The sequence below is a fragment of the Orcinus orca genome, chromosome 6, assembly GCF_937001465.1.
Source record: "Orcinus orca chromosome 6, mOrcOrc1.1, whole genome shotgun sequence".
Taxonomy (NCBI): Eukaryota; Metazoa; Chordata; class Mammalia; order Artiodactyla; family Delphinidae; genus Orcinus; species Orcinus orca.
This window is the reverse complement of record NC_064564.1, coordinates 70,619,188-70,638,864: the sequence shown is the minus strand read 5'-3', so window position 1 is coordinate 70,638,864 and position 19,677 is coordinate 70,619,188. Positions and strand designations below refer to the sequence as shown.

The following is a 19,677-nucleotide window of genomic DNA, read 5'->3' as shown; positions in this document are numbered from 1 at the left end:
AGAATCTGTTTCGTGCAAAGCAGGGGGCTTACCCCTTGGGCAACATAGTGAATGCGTAACCAAGGTCCCTGACCCCAGAGACTTCAGCTTAGTGACCCGCTGCTGACGAATTCTATACAAAAGGCTTTGGGAGCTGCAGTTTTGCTGTGAACGGGTGGGGGTCCTGAAGCTGCTTGGCCGCCAGTATAGGTTACAGCAGTTAGGAGATTGCGGACAGGAGACTGACTGCCTGATTTAAATATGTTCCCTGCCCACTTCCTACCTGTGTGGCCAGTGGGCAAGTTAATTAACCTCTCTGTGCCTCATCTGTAAAATGGGGTATACAAGTTTCTACTTAACAGGGTTGTTATAAGGATAAAATGAGTTAATCTATGTGAAGTTTTCTTGGACAGGCCCTGGATCCTATTAAGTCCACAATAAATACTAAGTTGTTAATACATTTTAAAATAAAATTTTACTTAGGTAGTGTAGTGCAAAGGAATACGAACTGTGAAAGTTCTTTCGTATTTTAATATGCTTTAGAAAATGTCAAATATGTGTACTAGAGAATATCATCTTTATGGGTAAGATAGTGAGAAGAGGAGATAGAAAGTTAAAATTCTACCAAAGCCACCTTGGTACTTTGTGAATAGAGTAGATAAGACACACGTATAAATACTTAGGACAATGACAAGTGTTAAATGGGTGTCAGTGTTGCATGGGAGAGTATATACAACCAGGGGTGGGGGCAGTCAGGGAAGTCTTCATGGAGGAAGGGGCATTTGTACAGGGCCTTGAAAAACAGGGTAAAGGAGGTGGGATCTGACTGGCTCTCTGACAGTTCATTCTTTTGGTTGGGAGACATTTTCCTGCATTCAGGTAATTCTAAGCAGCACTTTATTGAGCGCCTGTTATGTAGATGTTAGGCATGGAGAAACCATTTCCCCCTTGTAAAGTGTCTGGAGATACTGTTTTTTTTAATATAAATTTTATTAATTTATTTATTTTTGACTGTGTTGGGTCTTCGTTGCTGGGCATGGGCTTTCTCTAGTTGCGGTGAGCAGGGGCTACTCTTCGTTGCGGTGCGCGGGCTTCTCATTGCAGTGGCTTCTCTTGTGGAGCACGGGCTTTAGGCACGCGGGCCTCAGCAGTTGTGGCTCGCGGGCTCCAGAGGGCAGGCTCAGTAGTTGTGGCGCACGGGCTTAGTTGTTCCACAGCAGGTGGGATCTTCCCGGACCAGGGCTCGAATGCGTGTCCCCTGCATTGGCAGGCGGATTCTTAACCACTGAGCCACCAGGGAAGCCCTGGAGATACTTTTGATTGTCACAACTAGGCCGGGGTAGGGTGTGTGTGCCCTACTGGCATCTAGTAGGTAGAGCCCAGGGATGCTGTTAGACATCCTGCTATGAACAGGAAGGACACCCACAACACAGAATCATCTAGTCCAAAACGCCAATGGTGCCAAGTCTGAGAAGCACTCACTAAAGCCACACTGGTAGAATCCACTGGAGGCAAAGAGAAGTGTGTTGGTTGTTGGCCTCGGCCCCAGACCCGTGGCACTAACAGTGAGGCCCTTCCTCACACACTCAGAACATGATTCCTTAGAGAGTTGAATTATTATTAACCAGCATGCTTAGCATGTTCTGGCATAGAAAGCGCCCCAGTACCTGCTCCAACTGCCTGCAAAGTTGAAATCACTGCCCTGTCTTTTCAGCCAAGGAAACAGGCTTGGAATAGCAGAGCAGAGAATATTAAGGTCTCCCAAGAATCTGTTCTTCTCCAGATTCTGGGAGGTGATCAAAGGCAATTGGGCACACCTGGTAAGAGGCTGCAGCCACCCCCCCCCCCACCATGGATGTGCAGAGATGTGGAGGGACCCTGTAGGTACCAGTGCCTTTCCCCTGCTCACTAGGTTGCCTCCCCCTAAAGGCAGGTGCTAGGAGGTGGTGTGTGGCAACCCCAATGCCTATCTGGTTGAGAAGGGGGGGAGAATTTCCCTGGAACTCACATTGTCGGCCCTTAGGGTACTTTGATGAGATGTATTCTAGGACAGTGATTTGCAAAATATGCAGACCAGCAACTTTGGCAGCACCTGAGAACTTGTTAGAAAGGCAAATTCTCAAGTCCTATTCAGACCTACCCATCAGAAACTCTACGACTAGGGCCCAGCAATCTGTGTTTTAATAAGCCCTCCAGGGAAATCTGAAGCACCTTGAGGTTTGAGAACCACTGCAGTAGGGTACATCTTGGGCAAAATTGTGAATTAAGCTGGTGTCACGAGGTTATCTTTCTAAATCTAAAATGTTAATCTAACCATAGCACTCCTGTTAGTTCCCTTTCACCACCATCAAGATAAGTGCTCTTAGCTAGTGGGAAGCAGCCACATAGCACAGGGAGATCAGCTAGGTGCTTTGTGACCACCTGGAGGGGTGGGATAGGGAGGGTGGGAGGGAGGGAGACGCAAGAGGGAAGAGATATGGGAACATATGTATATGTATAACTGATTCACTTTGTTATAAAGCAGAAACTAACACACCATTGTAAAGCAATTATACTATAATAAAGATTAAAAAAAAAAGATAAGTGCTTTTTCCACTCCCTTTTGTGTACCCTACTCTCCGGGTAATCTGAGTATACCAATTAGGATTAGATTTTGTTGAGTATATCAGAGAACAAGAAAATAATGTTTTAAACAATTTAGAAGTTTATTTCTCTTTCACATCCAAAGATGTTGAGAAACTGGCATCCAGGTTTCTTGGGCAGCTCAACAAAGTTATTAGGCATCCTTCCGGCTCTCCAATCTGTTATCTGGGGTGTGGACCTTGTCCTCACAGTCCAGAATAGTTGCCAGTATATCAGCCATCACACATGTATTCTAGGCAGCAGGGTGGAGGGAAAGGCATCCTCTCCCTTCAAAAGACACATTCTGGAATTTTCACCTAATACTTTCACTTGCATCTCATAGGCTAGAAGTTAATCATGTGACCTTACTTAGCTGCAAGGGAGGCCAGGAAATGGAGTCATTTAGCTGAGCAGCCAATGTGTCCAACTAAAATTTGGAAATCCTGTGATTAAAAAAAAGGCGAGAATGGGGGAGGGATGGACTGGGAGTTTGGGGTTATGTGATGCAAACTATTACATATAGAACAGATGGACCACAAGGTCCTACTGTATAGCACAGGGAACTATATTCAATATCCTGGGATAAACCATAATGGAAAAGAATATAAAAAAGAATGTGTATATGTGTATAACTGGGTCACTTTGCTGTACAGCAGAAATTAACATAGCATTGTAAATCATCTGTACTTCAATTAAAAAATAAATTTAAAAAAAGGGGATGGGACTTCCCTGATGGTCCAGTGGTTAAGACTCTGCACTCCCAATGCAGGGAGCATGGGTTTGATTCCTGGTCAGGGAACTACCAAAAAAAATTTGGGGGGTGTGGTGAATGGGTATTAGGAGGCAGCTAGACATCTTTGCCTTCACACACTACTCACAGTTCCCAGAACCAGCGTTGCTTTCTTTCCCTTCTGGGTCATCCCTCATGTTGTTCCTTAGTTTTCCATCTCTTTGCCTGGTGTGGAAGATTGGATTTCTCAAAGAGTGCCCCACAAATATTTATTTCATCTCACATGGACTCCAAAGTCTTTGACACTCCTCAGAAGTGATGCTGGGTGATTTCCAAGATTAGGTCATAAAAAGGATATAGGTTTCTCCTAACTCCATCGTTTTGGAATTCTTGCTCAGGGGACCAGCCATCCTATTTTGAGAAAATCTAAACTAGCCCAAGCAGAGACCACATAGAGAGGAACTGAGGCCCCCAGTCAACAGCCAGCATCAACCACTAGACAAGTGAGCGAACCAGCCTTCAGATGATGCCAGCCCCAGCCTTAGAGCCTTCCAGCCGAGGCCCCAGACACCATGAAACAGAAACAAGGTATCCCCATTGTGCCTTGTCTGAATTCCAGACCCACAGCATCTGTGAGCATAAAAGATATGGGCATGGGTTTAAGCCAGTATGTTTGGGGGTAATTTGTTCAACAGTCATGATAACTAGAACATGTGGCTATCTCCTTCTTTTCCTCTAGGATTCAACTTAGATGTCAGATGTGACCCTTTCCACAGTCTTTGCTGAAACCAACCTCTCTGTTCTCACAAGTGTGTCTTAGGCACCCTCCTCTGTGTTTCCACAGGCTGTGATGTCATTGTGACTTTCCTTATTTAGCTAAATAAGACACTCTATTGGTGAGTGAATGAATGAAAGAAAAAGTGAATGATGGTCTTCTTTGTTGCCCTCTTATTCCTCTAGGAATGCCTTTATTATCTTGGGTCTCACTGCCAAGAAATAGTATGGAATTAACTGATACTGGCCAGTAGAGATTTACAGAGTAATGTCATCCTTGAGATGTTTGTTTGTATTTTACTTGGAGTCTCAAAACTTTTAAGACCCAGTGAATGGATTTTTAAAATCTTACCCCTGAAAATAAGTAAGTAAATAAATAAATAAATAGTCTTACCCCGAATCTGAAATTTCTCCAGTCTATACCGTCTCAATGAATATTATCTTCAGACACTGAATGGTTCTTGGCAGTAACCTGGGTTGTCACCCTCCCACCTCCACCTTCCTTTCCCTCACTCCCCACACTCAACCCCTCAATGAGTTCTGTCAATTCTACCTCCAAAATGTATACCAAATCTGCCCAGTTTTTTTTTTTTTTGGTCCCTGTTTAAAACCATTCTCTTGCTTGGATAACTCCAATGGCCTCATACCTGGTCTTTCACCTCCCACCACAGCCAGCTGTTTCTTCACACAGATGGCAGTGTAGGAATGCCTCTCTTAAGGCATTCTTTTTTTCCCAAAACAATGATTTAGTGTTTTGCACAAATGATCTATGTTTTATAAAAAGTTAGGAGATTTGAAAAAACGTACTCAAAGAGAGCAAGAAATCACCCCTTAGAATATGTTTTCTACAGTAAATGTGTAGTGAACATTCTTCCACACAATGCAGTAGGTGTATATATTTGGTCTGTTGAACAAGGATGCAAGGCAAAACCAATCTCATTCTTTTTAATTTTAAAATATTTTTTATTTACTTATTTATTGGCTGCGTTGGATCTTCGTTGCTGTGCACAGGCTTTCTCTAGTTGCAGTGAGCGGGGGGGTTACTCTTTGTTGTGGTGTGCGGGCTTCTCATTGTGGTGGCTTCTCTTGTTGTGGAGCACAGGCTCTGGGCGCACAGGCTTCAGTAGTTGCAGCACGCAGGCTCAGTAGTTGCAGCATGTGGGCCCTAGAGCGCGTGGGCTTCAGTAGTTGCAGTGCATGGGCTCAGTAGTTGCAGCGCATGGGCTCAGTAGTTGCGGCATGCGAGCTCTAGAGCACAGCCTCAGTCGTTGTGGTGCACGGGCTTAGTTGCTGCATGGCATGTGGGATCTTCCCGGACCAGGGATCGAACCCATGTCCCCTGCATTGGCAGGGGGATTCTTAACCACTGTGCCACCAGGGAAGCCCCTCATTCTTTTTTAAATACATGAGTCTACCCAACGAGAATACAAGTTACATGAGAGGAAGCAGCTTGCCTGTTTTTGTTCCCTGATATGTCCCTAGAGCCAGATAAGGGCCTGGCATATAGAAGGTCCTCAATAAATATTCAATATTTGTTGAATACATAAATTATTACTATGCAAATACTATCCATGGCACAACCAATATTTATATTTGATACATTTTCTTTCATGGACAGTTAGGTGTTTTTCATGGAGTTTTAATTGCCTTCCCCCAACTTGTGTTGTCTGCCTTGACTGTATTCTTACATTCCTCAGCTTCCCCAGGATTGTGTGAAATCCCTGGAATGTCCTGTCCTGCAGAAACCCCTCTCTTGGGAGACTCCTCCCTCCTGCTCCAACCTGGAATGATATTCTTTTTTTTTTTTTTTTGCGGTGCGCGGGCCTCTCACTGTTGTGGCCTCTCCTGTTGCGGAGCATAGGCTCTGGACGCGCAGGCTCAGCGGCCATGGCTCACGGGCCCAGCCGCTCCGCGGCATGTGGGATCTTCCCAGACTGGGGCACGAACCCGTGTCCCCTGCATTGGCAGGCGGACTCTCAACCACTGCGCCACCAGGGAAGCCCTGGAATGATATTCTTTAGGCTCAGGGCACAATTCCATCCTGGAACTCCCCATCTGAATTCCATGCCTTCCCTCTTCTGGGGTTACTTCCTTGTTTCGATGGAGAACAAGCTCCAGAAACATTCTAAGAAAGTGTATGGAGAAGGGCAGCATCTCTGCGTTTTCCTGGGGAAAGAGATCTGACCTCTGCTTACCCCTGGAACTCATCCTGGACCCCCTCCTCACCATTCCACCTGCTCCCCTTTCTAGTGCTTCCACTCGCCACGCCCTTCTGTCCCTCAGACCTTTGCACTTGCTCTTCTTGCTGGACGCTCTTTCTCCAGTTCATCCCAGGGGGACCCTTCTCATCTTTCAGGCCTCAGGTTGCATGTTCCCTCCTTAAGGAGCCCCGCTCTGAACAATGTACCTAACGGAGACCTTTCCCTCCACGCCGGTCTCTCTCCGTCACCTCCCTCCATTGATTTCCTTTGTAGCATGTATCCTAACTGGCAAGTATATCGTCTGTGTCTTGCTTGCTCACTGGATGTCTCCCACACTAGAATAGCAGCTCCACGTGTGTCCTGTTCACTGTTGTATCCTCCTGCTGGATGCGGTGCCAGGTAAACAGCAGGTGCTCAGTAACTATTTGCCAAATGAAGGAATGGATGAACAGTGCTGCTGTGTGACCTGCTGCCTAAGCGTCATCTGTAGAACGAGGATGATAGTGGTATCCACCACATAGTGTAGTAAGAATTTAAATGAAATAAGGGGCTTCCCTGGTGGCGCAGTGGTTGAGAGTCCGCCTGCTGATGCGGGGGACACGGGTTCGTGCCCCGGTCCGGGGGGATCCCACGTGCCGCGGAGCGGCAGGACCCGTGAGCCATGGCCGCTGAGCCTGCGCGTCCGGAGCCTGTGCTACGCAACGGGAGAGGCCACAACAGTGAGAGAGGCCCGAGTACCGCAAAAAAAAAAAAAAAATTTAATAAGGAATACATTAAAAAAAATGATTATCTGCATATAGTTAGACCTTGACAGTTATTATTCTCTTTTATTTCTCTGTCCCTGAATTCTAGGCTCAACTCTGACCCTGCTTGGGCAAACCTGAGCTAATCACAGAACCTCTTGGGCTGTCAGAATTTATTCAGTCAGGTATTTATTGAGTGCCTACACACTGTTCTAGTGCTGGAGATACGGTGATAAACAAAATAAACAAAAATTCTTGCTCTCATGGAACTTACATTCCAAGATGTCTGATGGCCTGGATACTTTCTCTGATATTCTGGGTCACTTAGGAATTGGAATCATCTGACTGAATTTTGATTGGAGGAGGGGTTGAGGACTGGCCTTGTCTGACGAGTTGGCAGGTCTCCTCCGACTGTGCGTGTTTGAAAGTGAGTTTGCTTGATACGGCGCAATGTCTGATGATCTGAGAGCACGTCAGAATTCGAGGAGTTGGCTGACTGCCAGCAAAGCCTTCTGCCCAGAGGGTCTTGAGATGGTTTGCGGGGAAGAGAGCAGCCCAGGTGGTGAAAACAGCCAAGCGGCCCCACCTGCCTTGGGATAACATTTCTTCTGATTTCCCACAGCAAACCTTTCTGTATCCTTCTTGCTGGAAAAGAAAACCAGGTTTCTTACTGAAATGCACTCTTCTTGGGCCAAAGGAAAGTGTTGTGTTCATAGGTGTGTGTGTGGTAGGTGCTAATATGGTCCTCTCCGACTTGCCCCTAATTTTCAGATGAAGAAATGGAGGCCCAGAGAACTTAAGTGATGTGCCCATGATTGGAATGGGACTAGAACCCAGGCTTTTGGATTTCTGACTCAGTGCTCTGACCCTACAATCTTAGACAACAATAGTTTCACTAGTTTCCATATACAGGCAGACCTCATTTTATTGCCCTTCGCTTTATTGTACTTCACAAATATTGCATTTTTTACAAAGAGAAGGTTTGTGGCAGCCCTGTGTGTCGAGCAACTTTCCCAGAGCCATTTTCCCAACAGCATTTGCTCACTTCGTGTCCCTGTGTCACATTTTGGTAATTCTTGAAATATTTCAAACTTTTATTATTATTATTGTATTTGTTATGTTGACTGTGATCAGCGATCTTTTGCGTTACTACCACAAGAAGATTACAACTCGATGAGGGCTCAGATGATAGCATTTTTTAGCAATAAAGTACTTTTAATTAAGGTATGTACATTGCTTTTTTTTAACATGTAATGCAATTACACACTTAATAGACTATAGTATAGTGCAAACACAACTTTTATATGCACTGGGAAACCAAAAAATTTGTGTAACTCTCTTTATTAGGATATTCACTTTATTGAGGTGGTCTGGAACCGAACCTGTAATATCCCAAGGTGTGCCTGTATCAGTCCCAGGGAAGGGCTCTGATTGGTTCTGCTGGGGTCATGTACCTACTACCCCTTGGAGCAATCGCTGTTGCTAAGGGGATGGGGTGATGTGATTGGTCATGCCAGGGGGTGTGGGCATATTGCCAGATGAAGGCGGATGGGAAAGCTTTCCAGGGTGCCCAAAATGCATGCGCTCCCAGTCCACCACAGGTGATAAAAACTTTCGTCTCCAAATCTCACTCATTCTTGCTTGGCTTTCAGCTTCAGCTCAGTGCCCTGACTCAGAGCCTAACACTTAACTTCCTGCCAGGAGGTGACTTCAGCTCTGGGGAGAAGCAAGCCCATTGTGTTTGCTTGGATCGATTGATAAGAGAAATTACCAAGGATGTTCTTTTCTGACATTTGCCGGGGGCAAATTTTTCTATAAGGAGGAATGAGAACTAGCCGTAAGTCCCAGGAGACTGATTATGGGGCCAGAATCTGAATCCCAGCTCTGGAATGCAATTTGATACATGACCTTGAATTTACTGTAGATTGAGTTCATAAGCTATTCAACAAATTAATCGATCAATAAATCTAAAATGTTTTCGACAATAAACAGAAACATGTGAATTATTTAAATAATATGCTAAATATGGAAACTTTCAGTGGACAGAAAAAAGGTTTGGATTTATTTGCTGAGAGAGTCCCTGCAGGATCCCTTGGGGACATGTGTCATAGTGTTTGATCCTTGATCTGACAGATTAGGAAAGCTTCAGGCAGAGGACTCTCACTGTACAAAAACCTCTTAATGGAGTCTTGTTGAGAGGACAGGAAGAGAGAAGCATACGATGTACCTGAAATATCACTTTGGGAGAGTCAGTCTTGTTGAATTTTTGTTAACGTAACAATAGCCCTCAAACTGGTATAGCAGAAACATGTAGACTGTGTGGACTTAGATATATTTGCAAAGAATAATTTTTTAAAAAGTTAAAAACATAATTCTCATACAAATATGTACTGAGCATGTGTCAAAGATTAAGTAGAGAGGTGTTATGGACTAAATTGCATTCCCCCCAAATTCATAGGATGAAATCCTAACCTCCAGTCCTTTAGAATGTAACTATATTTGGAGATAGAACTTTTAAAGAGATAATTAAGGTTAAATGGGGTCACAAAGGTGGGGCCCTAATCCAATATAACTGTTGTCTTTATAAGAAGAGGAAGGAACACCTGGGTTGCACAGGAACAGAGAAAAGACCATGTGAGGCAGCAAGAGGGCAGCCATCTACCAGCCAGGGAGGGGGGCCTCCGAGGAAGCCACCCCTTTGGCACCTTGATCTTGGACTTCTAGGCTCCAGAACTGTGAGAAAATAAATTTCTGTCATTCAAGCCACCCAGTCTGTGGTATTCTGTTATGGCAGCCCTAGAGAAGTACAAGAGAGAACCAGCAGGAAGGCAAAGGTGGTTTCAAAGAGGATGGAAGAGGGCTTCCCTGGTGGCGCAGTGGTTGGGGGTCCGCCTGCCGATGCAGGGGACGCGGGTCCGTTCCCCAGTCTGGGAGGATCCCATATCCCGCGGAGAGGCTGGGCCCGTGAGCCGTGGCCACTGAGCCTGCGCGTCCGGAGCCGGTGCTCCGCGACCGGAGGGGCCGCAGCGGCGAGAGGCCTGCGTACCGCAAAAAAAAAAAAAAAGAGGATGGAAGAGACTGAGCTATATGGACAGTGATAATGAGAGTGCTGGAGTGAGATTGCTAAGTTAAAGCCACGACAGGTGAGTGTCCTTCAGGTCTGTAAAACTAGAACCTTCCGGGTACCTTCCTAGACAAGAATCGTTTGCATCTTTTTTTTTAATATTTATTTATTTGGCTGTGCCGGGTCTTAGTTTAGTGGCAGCATGCAGGACCTTTGTTGTGGCATCCGGGATCTTTTTTTTTACTTGTGGCATGCGAACTCTTAGTTGCGGCATGTGGGATCTAGTTCCCTGACCAGGCATCGAACCCAGGCCCCCTGCATTGGGAGCACAGAGTCTTAGCCACTGGACCACCAGGGAAGTCCCAAGAACCGTTTGCATCTTATCAGTCTTCTACAAGTTGACGTTCTTGAGACCTAATAAATACCAAGTAACAAGTCAGACTTTGTCACATTGTCCTAGAGCAGAGTTTGTCATCAGTGGAACTATTGCCATTTTGGACTGGCCGATTCTATGTTGTGTGGGCCGTCCTGTGCCTCATGAGGTGTTTAGCAGCATCCCTGACCTCTACCCGGTAGACGGTAGTAGTATCTGCTCCCCCATCCACTTGTGACAATCAAAATGCTTCTAGACAAAATGCTTCTTGCCAAATGTTCCTTGGTGGTAGGTGGGCAAAACTGTCTCTAGTTGAGAACCACAGTCCTAGTATAACTTTGAATCAAAGGCCCAAAGCCATCTTTTTGCCTGACTTCCAAGTTTTAGATAACTGTCATTAACAGTATTCATATTTCTGCCCCTCCCTATTGGTATGACTTTGGTCTGTTTTTTAACCTGAGTTTCTGTTTCTTTAGCTGTAAAACCAAGCAACACACCTTTACCTCAGAGTTTTGTGTGATTAAGTGAAACTGTATGTGCAAAACAAAGACATCATCTAACCCTTGTCATGCACTAGGCCCATGATTGGCCATGTCCACACACCTGTGGCCCCAGAGGGCTGAGAGCTCCCCTGGGACCACTTTGGCTGGTGGAGCACAGACATCCAGTCCCCACTTCAGGAGATGGCAGGCCCGTATGGATCACTGAGAAGCCAGGGCCCGGCAGCGGATCTGGGCACCTCTCCTCGCTGCTGCAGGTGGGGCAGAGGAGTGGGGTCGTCTTGGCGAGACTTAGGTGAGGAACGGGGAGTGGCTGGGTACCCACCCTTCTTCGCCCTTGGCCATCGTGGTGTTGCCCTCTCTCTTCCCCCTAACCTGATGCTGTTGTCAACCCCTCCATTGCTTTCTGCGAGGACTCTGGCCCTGCCTGTTCCTCTCTCCTCTGGCTTAGGCAATCAGGGTACCACAGTAGGGGGCAGGAATTCCATATGGAAGTGTAACTGGCATCTTTGTTGCTATCCTTGCACTTCTGGTTTTCGGAGGTGAGCTTGTTGATCAACTGAATTGAATTTATGTGTGTGTGTGGTTTTTTAAAATTTTTATTGTAGTTGATTTACAATGTTGTGTTAGTTTCAGGTGTACAGCAAAGTGAATCAGTTATACATATACATATATCCACTCTTTTTTAGATTCTTTTCCCATTTAGACCATTACAGAGTATTGAAAAGAGTTCCCTGTACTTATAGAGTAGGTCCTTATTAGTTATCTATTTTATATATAGTAGTGTGTATATGTCAATCCCAATCTTCCAATTTATCCCTCCCCACCATACGTGTGTATTGTTAACATATTTTAATACTTTGGTAGGATTTGAGGGGAAAGGGGCTTTCGTGGTCCCAGGCCCCCTCCCTGAAGGAGGAGACAAGGGATTACCTAGGAAGCCACTCTCAGACTAGCCCAGCTCCCTCCGTGGGACACCCCGGGACTCCATCGTCCAGCAAAGGGGCCCGCGCGCATGGGGCCCTGGGACTGGGGAAGGGGTTATGTTATGGTTTCTGTCTTCGTTTTCTTTTCTTTTTTTTTAAGCTGCTAAATGTGTGGTAATTTTTTTTTTTTGCATGGGGTAGTGGTTCAGAACTGGTTCATCCTGAGGTGATAGAACCCTCTCCCATCTGTGGGGACAACTGCTCCCCATTCCCCAAGTATAGAACACCGACGGGTGCAGCCTGGGCTTAAGGCTCTCTCTGGAGTGAAATGACACTACCTCCAGGGAAAAGGAGAACTGAGTCAGAGCACTTGGTGAGCGCCTTCTCTCCAAGCTCTTTAGCTCCGCTTCTCATTCCCGCAGTACCTCGCTACCTGAGTGGAAGCCATACGAACTAATATACACAAGCTATTAATTATAGGAAGCACTCTGAATTATCATATTAGTGAACCAACCTGTGTGAATCATGACTTGTCAGTAAGGTCATATGCTGCACCGGGCTGTAGGTAGGCCCTGGGAGACGGGGAGTGCTCAGGTCAAGGGCAAGGCAACGGGTCCTAGATCCACAGCACCATTTGCTGACCCTGGGCAAGAAGACCCTTAATCTCCCTGGATTTCAATTGCCTCACGAATAAAATTGTGAGAATCACGTACTAGAATTTTTTTAAGAAGTGGGGGTAGGACCTATGAGCAGTGATGTCCTGGGTGGGAACTCAGGCTCATTTCTTGTAGAAATGGTGCAGCTGGGTGGCCCACTATTCACCATTTAACAAATGTTTAATGAAGCCCCACTGTGTGCCGGCACTGTTTTAGGGGCTGATGAGACAATGGTGAGCAAAACAGGCAAAAAATCTCTTCCGTCTTGTATTCTATTGTGGAGAAACTGACGATAAACCAAATAAGTTAAATAATGTGTCAGTTGGTGATAGGTGGTATGGAGAAAAATAAAGCAAGGAAGATGGAGAGGAAGTGTAGTGGCCAGCCCCAGATGGCCCTCCAAGGATCCCCCCTGGTATTCACACTCTCGTGTGGTTCCTTCCACATTGTACTGCATTGTACCAGGGTTAGTCTGTGTGAGCGATAGGATGTGGCAGAAGTGATGGAATGTCATGCCTGAGATTAGGTCTTAGAAGACTGTGACTTGCTTCTTGGACTCACTTTCTGATCACTCACTCTAGGGGAAACTGGTGGCCATACTTGGAGGACAGTCAGGCAGCATACGAAGAGGCCTACATGGCCAGGAGCTGAGTTACCCAGTCACAAGCCAGTGAGGAAAGGGGTTTGCCAACAGACTACAACTTCACGTGAGACCCTGGACCAGAGCTCAGAGGAAGCCTTTTCCTCAGTGCTCTAGAGTTGAGAACGTAGACTGAATGTGCTTTCTGCATGGCTACCATCACTAGGCCCTGTGCTAAGTAGTTTATGTCTACTATCTCACCTAATTCTCCTAACAGCCATACTGAGTGTACCATTATTGTCTCCATTACAGACCAAGGCTCAGAGGCTAATTCATATGCCCAGATCCTCCAGCCAGGAAGTGTCTGAGCTGGGACTCACACCTGGGTCCTTAAGGTCTCATGATCTTGCACCTCTACTTTGATCTTTTCAGGCCAGGCTTGGGATGTAACACGAATGCCCTTTTCCCTTCCTTGTTTTATCTTTTGTCCTCCAAATCATTCCTAAATATTGACATTGATTGAGCCCTCTGGCCCCCGGGCCACAGTCGTCCCTCTATTTCACCTCTGGATTGTCAAAGGCTGGCTCCAGTATTCACGAGGATGAAGGTCTGTCCCACTCCAGGTTCATAGTTCCTGAAATCTTGTAAGAACATTTAACAGGAGATCCACCCTCTTGACAAAGTTTAAGTGCACGATACAGTATATATATATTTTTATATATATATTTTTTATTTTTGGCCGTGCTGTGTGGCATGCGGGATCTTAGTTCCCCGACCAGGGATCGCTCCCACGCCCCCTGCATTGGGAGCGCAGAGTCTTAACCACTGGACCGCCAGGGAAGTCTCAAGATACAGTATTGTTAACTATAGGCACAGCAGGTCTCTACAACTTATCTTGCGTAGGGGACACTTATACCTGTTAAATAGCAGCTCCCCATTCTCCCCTCACAGGTCAGGTTCGGCTCCAGCCCCCTGTGTCCCCTATAAAGGATATAAACTTCATGCATTTCCTTAATTCTGGAACTTGCTCTCTGGTGCCATTGCGTGCTCCTCCTTTCTTACTGTTTTTATGTAACTTCCTTTTGTATTAGAGAGGTATCTAATTATTAAGATAATGAGAGGTGGGATCTCTCACTTCTCAGGTTTTTGCTCCATAGGCTATGAGGCACGTTGGTTCTCCTGCTGGGAAAACAGAGATTTCAATGGAGGGCACACACCCAAATGCCGTAGGGGCCAGGCAGTTACTGGAAATGAGCAGCAGGCCCTATGGAACACATGGCCATCTTGGAGTGCCTTTCTATTTCCTGTGCTGCTGGAGACACAGGCATAAGCACGATTTCACTTTTCTCAACACTGATGTGAAAAACCCACAGCACAAGCAGGATGATAAGCAGCAACTGTCATGGGCTCTGTGCTGTGGTGATAGTGGGGTGGGCTGGGGGGGATTGTGGAACGCAGAGAAAATGTTTATATAAGGTGTGGCTGCAACTCAGGACGGCTGAATAGCATCCGTTGGGAATGCAGGCCTACTGTGTACAGATATTCCAACAGAAGACCACCATCTTGGGTGATTTGGGTATATAAAATTGACTAACTTTTTTTCCTTTTTTTAATTGGAGTATAGTTGATGTAGAATATTGTGTTCTGGGCCTTTTCTAGCGTTCATTGGCAGGGGTGCTAGATCACCAGGTGTCAGGTGCCCTGGATGGGACCTCCAAAGGAAAACATTAGATGCTCTCCTGTTCTATTTCTCTTGAGGGCCCCAACTCTTTGTCATGAAATGTGGGTTTTTATGGTGATGGCAGAAGAGGTCCCTGAGAAACTCATATGTTGTTTTACCTTAAATGGGTGCAAAGCCTCTTTTCATGGTCCACACTATCTGATTTAACATCTTGTCCTGGGTACAATTTCTTATTCAGTCACCTGGGTATACTGTCTATATGTTATATGATAATGACTATATGTCATGCACGTGCAGTCACATTGCAACCATGTGACAATGCCCAGTGGGTAGGTATGCACAAAAAATCATCTTCAAGGTCTCAGGACTGAGTATGGCGGGCCTCCCCAGATACCATGGTATTATGGTGGTATTAACCATGGTGGGCAAATGGCAGTTCTGATATTCCTTCCCCCCTCCTCAGGTGGAGGTATTTCCCACAATCCCATCCTTGACTCTGCTGTCTTGTCTCTCTTGAATCACTTACTTTGGCTTGCACACTCATACCTCTTAAATCTCTGCCAAGAATTCTTATTCTCTGCTGAGTTCCAAGCCCGCATTTCCAACAGTCTATTAGACATTTCCACCTGAATGTCTTATAGGAACCATGGACTCAATGGTTAAATAATAAATCCTGAATTTATTATTTTCAATAAATTTGTTACTCTCTCTCCATTTGCTTTGTTTTTTTTTTTTTTTTTTTTAAGGAATTTACTGAAAGGACACAGAAATGAAGAATTGATAAACCAGAAGTAAGGAGGATAGGAGCCCAGGAAACTTGTTGATTCACAGCCTCAGATACACATGGGTAGCCTTTGAAGACGCTGTCTTTGGATGACTCATTTACAGGTACCTCCAGTCCCCATGTGTTTCTGCTCAAGATTCAAATTTCTGAGCGAGATGAGCTGGTTGGCCTATCTTGGGTCATGTGCTCACCCCTGACTTTAACTCAGGTGGGTGGAGCCTGTGGTTGGAAACCCACCAGAAACAGACGAAATGGGATAGGTGCAGGTCCAGCAGGGTGCTGTTACTAGGAGAAGGAGAAGAACTTCCAAGGAGGGGAAAAAAGATTTTATAAAAACTGTCCTCATCTTATTAATTTAAACATTATGGGGACTTCCCTGGTGGTGCAGTGGTTAAGAATCCACCTGCTGATGCAGGGGACACGGGTTCAAGCCCTGGTCCGGGAAGATCCCGCATGCCGCAGAGCAACTAAGCACATGCGCCACAACTACTGAGCCTGCATTTGAGAGCCCACGAGCCACAACTACTGAAGCCCACGTGCCTAAAACCTGTGCTCTGCAACAAGAGAAGCCACCGCAATGAGAAACCCGTGCACCACAACAAAGAGTAGCCCCTGCTCACCGCAAATAGAGAAAGCCTGCGTGCAGCAACGAAGACCCAACGCAGCCAAAAATAATAAAAAAAAAATAAAAAGATAAACATTAGGAAATGCACTTGTGAAAAGCCAAATAATGAGGAATGTAGACTAATACCTTACTCCTCATCTTACTCTCATCCCCAGAGGTAAGTACTACCAAGTTATGGTGTTTTTTATAGATATTTTTGGTACATTTAGATACTGTAAATATATATGTAAACTTACATGTATATACACATTAATATAACTATTTTTAAATGAATATGATGTACTGACTTCACTTAATTTACAGATCTTTACCATTTCAAAACTTACAGCTCTACCTCATTTGTATTTTTACAAGTAAAGTAATTCATGGGCAACATTAAGCAGTTCAGAAGTTTATAAAATGAAAAGTAAAAATTTCCCTCCTTCTAATCCACATTTTCCTAAATTCCTAGTGCTGTTTCCCAGAGGTAACCACTGTTAAGTTTCTTTTGTATCAGAAGAAATACTTTAAGGTAAACAAGTAGGGCCTATTTCTAGGACCACTCCCTTTCTTTATCCCAACAATATTACAATGCTGATTATCATGTTTTTCAGCCCATTTCCATAATAGAGAAAAATCAATAGTATCAATGGATGGATGGATGATTGCCAAGATTTTTGTTAAGTAATGTAGTACTTGTTAAGTTACTGTCAGTAAACTTTCTCCATCTTCTAAACTTCCTGACTCCCCAAATATATTTTTTTCGTATAACAGAGGGCATGCCAATTTTAAAATCAACATTTTATAGATATCCTTGCTGCTTATAAATCTGATATAGAAACTGGTGTTCAAAGGTCTTCTACATTATTCTGCTAATAGGAAGGAAACAAACTAGAAGCTGGTTTGTCAAAATCCAGTTAAGTATCTCTCTCTGGACCAGAAAATGCAGTATTACATAAGTAATTCTTGGGGAGATAGATATTTGCAGTTTTTTTTTCTTGTTTGAAGTCTGGGGGAATACTTTTCTTCTCATAAAATATTTTACAGATAGGAAGTTAGAATTGACTCATAAAAAGCCTTCTTATACTACTGGCCATTTGGAAACAGCTACGTAAGCAGTGAAGAGGGGCGTCAGCTGGTGTGTTCCCACTAAACAATTTTGGGGGCGAAAGGTTATCTTGTCTTCAGATGAGCACACAAAGCAGGGCTGGCTCTCCCCTCTTCATTGCGCTCCAAGCAGGACATTCTGGACGCACCGTGGCCTGCTTCTCTGATTTTTTCCCATCAAATGAAAGAATTTATATGACTGCAGAGGGATCCCCATTCCCCTGCACATGCACATTCCCCTGCACATGCACATTCCCCTGCTCCCCAAGACCATGAGGAAAAGAAGAAGGGAAAGTGGAAAGATGTTGAGTGTAGTTATTCTGTGCTGGCTCTGGGACAACTAAATACTTAATGTTCTGACCTGTAAACAAAGTATTGAGCTGTTTCTTGTATGCAGCCTGTGCTCATTCTAGACTCTGTTCAGTTTTTCTAATTGAACTTCAGAGACTAATGCCATATAAACTTGTCATTGAATGGCACATGGCTGTTTCTCAACCAACTGTCCCACCTCCAAAGCATGGGACTACTGCTAAGAAGGCAACTTAGTAGTAATTGTTCTTTGCGTATCAATTCTGTTGAATAATCTGGAGGTAATTATTATCAGAAATGGGCAGAATTTTATTCAGTTGCCTGTGTTGAAAGCAAAGAGGGGGTCTCTAAGATTATTCTGTGGGGAAGACTTAGAAGTCCCACCTGCCAAGGCACTGCCTTGATCCAAAATGCGGAGGGGCAATGTTCCCCGGCTGCTGTGTTCTTCTTGAGGGAATGTGGGTTTCCCTTTTGGGGAAGTTGGGCTCCTCTTGCTATCAACACTAGTTCTTTCCTCCTTCACCTCCCCTGCAATCAGACCCTCACTGAATATGTAGTCAATCCCCGTTTATTGGTCCAAGATTAAAACCTAAGCTCAGAACCGGGTATTGCACGCAGTATATACACTTGCTTAACCAACACTTGCTGAGTTAACTGGAAAGAATTCACAGTTACAGTAGAAACCTTCTAATTGGAGTCAAGCAATTGGGAGTTCCTCTTTATTTTCATTCCAGCCTGCAGGGCCAGGTGAAAGCATAGCTAAAAGTGATGTAGCCCAGGTGTGTAATCAGAACTGCAGGTATGCAGAACTGACTGTCAAACTTAAAGGGCAGGATGAAGAGAAAATGAGATGATAAATGGTCATGTCTGTTAGCTAGGTGTTTGCAATGGGGGATACAATCTATTGTATAGAATCGACAGGGGAGGGCAGTCAAGGGTCTCTTCTGGTGGGTGTTCTGACATGGTGGCCTGAGGGAGTGATGAAGGGCCCATCACTTATACACTCTGTCTTCTCATAAATTCCTATGGTATGTTTTTAATAATTCATAGAATAGACAGGAAATCAATAAGAATATAGAAGACCTGAACAATACTATCAAACAACCAGACCTAATTGACATTTATAGAACATTCTACCCAATAACAGCAGAATAAACATTCTTCTCAAGTGTTCAAGGAACATCTACCAAGATGGACCATATTCTGGGCCATGAAATAAGTCCCAATAAATTTGAAAGGATTATGTCATACAAAGTATATTCTCTGATCACAATGGAATTAAATTAGAACTCAACAACAGGAAAATTCTTAAAGTCCCCAAATATTTGCGAACTAAATAATACATTTAAAAGTAGCCTATGGATCAGAGAAGAAATCAAAAGGGAACAGGAAATATTTCAAACTGAATTAAAAAGAAATCACCCCATATCAAAATTTATGAGATGCTACTAAAACAATATCTAGAAAAAAATTTACAGCACTAAAAGTCTGTATTAGAAAAGATTTCGGATCAGTGACCTTAGTTTCTATCTTAAGAAGCCAAAAGAAGAGCACATTAAACCCAAAGCAAGCAGAAGAAAGGAAATAATATACATTTAAAAATTTTAATTTTTTATTGAGATGTAACTGACATGTAACATTTTAGTTTTAGCTATGCAACATAGTTTGATATATATTTTGAAATAATTACCACTATATGTTAATATCTATCACCTCACAGTTACCATTTTTTCCCTTTTGACAGAACTTTTAAATCCTATCTCCTTGCAACTTTCAAATATACAATATAGTATTGTAGATTTGACTGTAGTATATTGTATATTTGTCACCATGCTGTACATTACATCCCCAGATTGTATTTATCTTACAACTGGAAGTTTATACCTTTTGGTTCCTTCTACCCATTTCAGAGTACATACTTATAGTACAATATTACTGTCTGTGTTTAATAAACTTTACATTAAATCTCTATGGCTATGTTAGTACTCGTTACAAGTTTGTGCTCTTAAACATCCTAAATCTTATCCCTGTATCCCCCCATCCC

At 44.2% G+C, this 19,677-nt stretch overlaps 1 long non-coding RNA gene across 1 annotated transcript in view; it reads left to right on the top strand.

Annotated features, from left to right (window-relative positions):
* Positions 1-19,677, top strand: part of LOC117203876 (uncharacterized) — a 113,893-nt gene that overhangs the window by 61,867 nt on the left and 32,349 nt on the right. Inside the window, exon 2 of the long non-coding RNA XR_004486817.2 lies at positions 15,576-16,395. This is a non-coding gene — a long non-coding RNA (uncharacterized LOC117203876). The remainder of the gene's footprint in view (positions 1-15,575; positions 16,396-19,677) is intronic.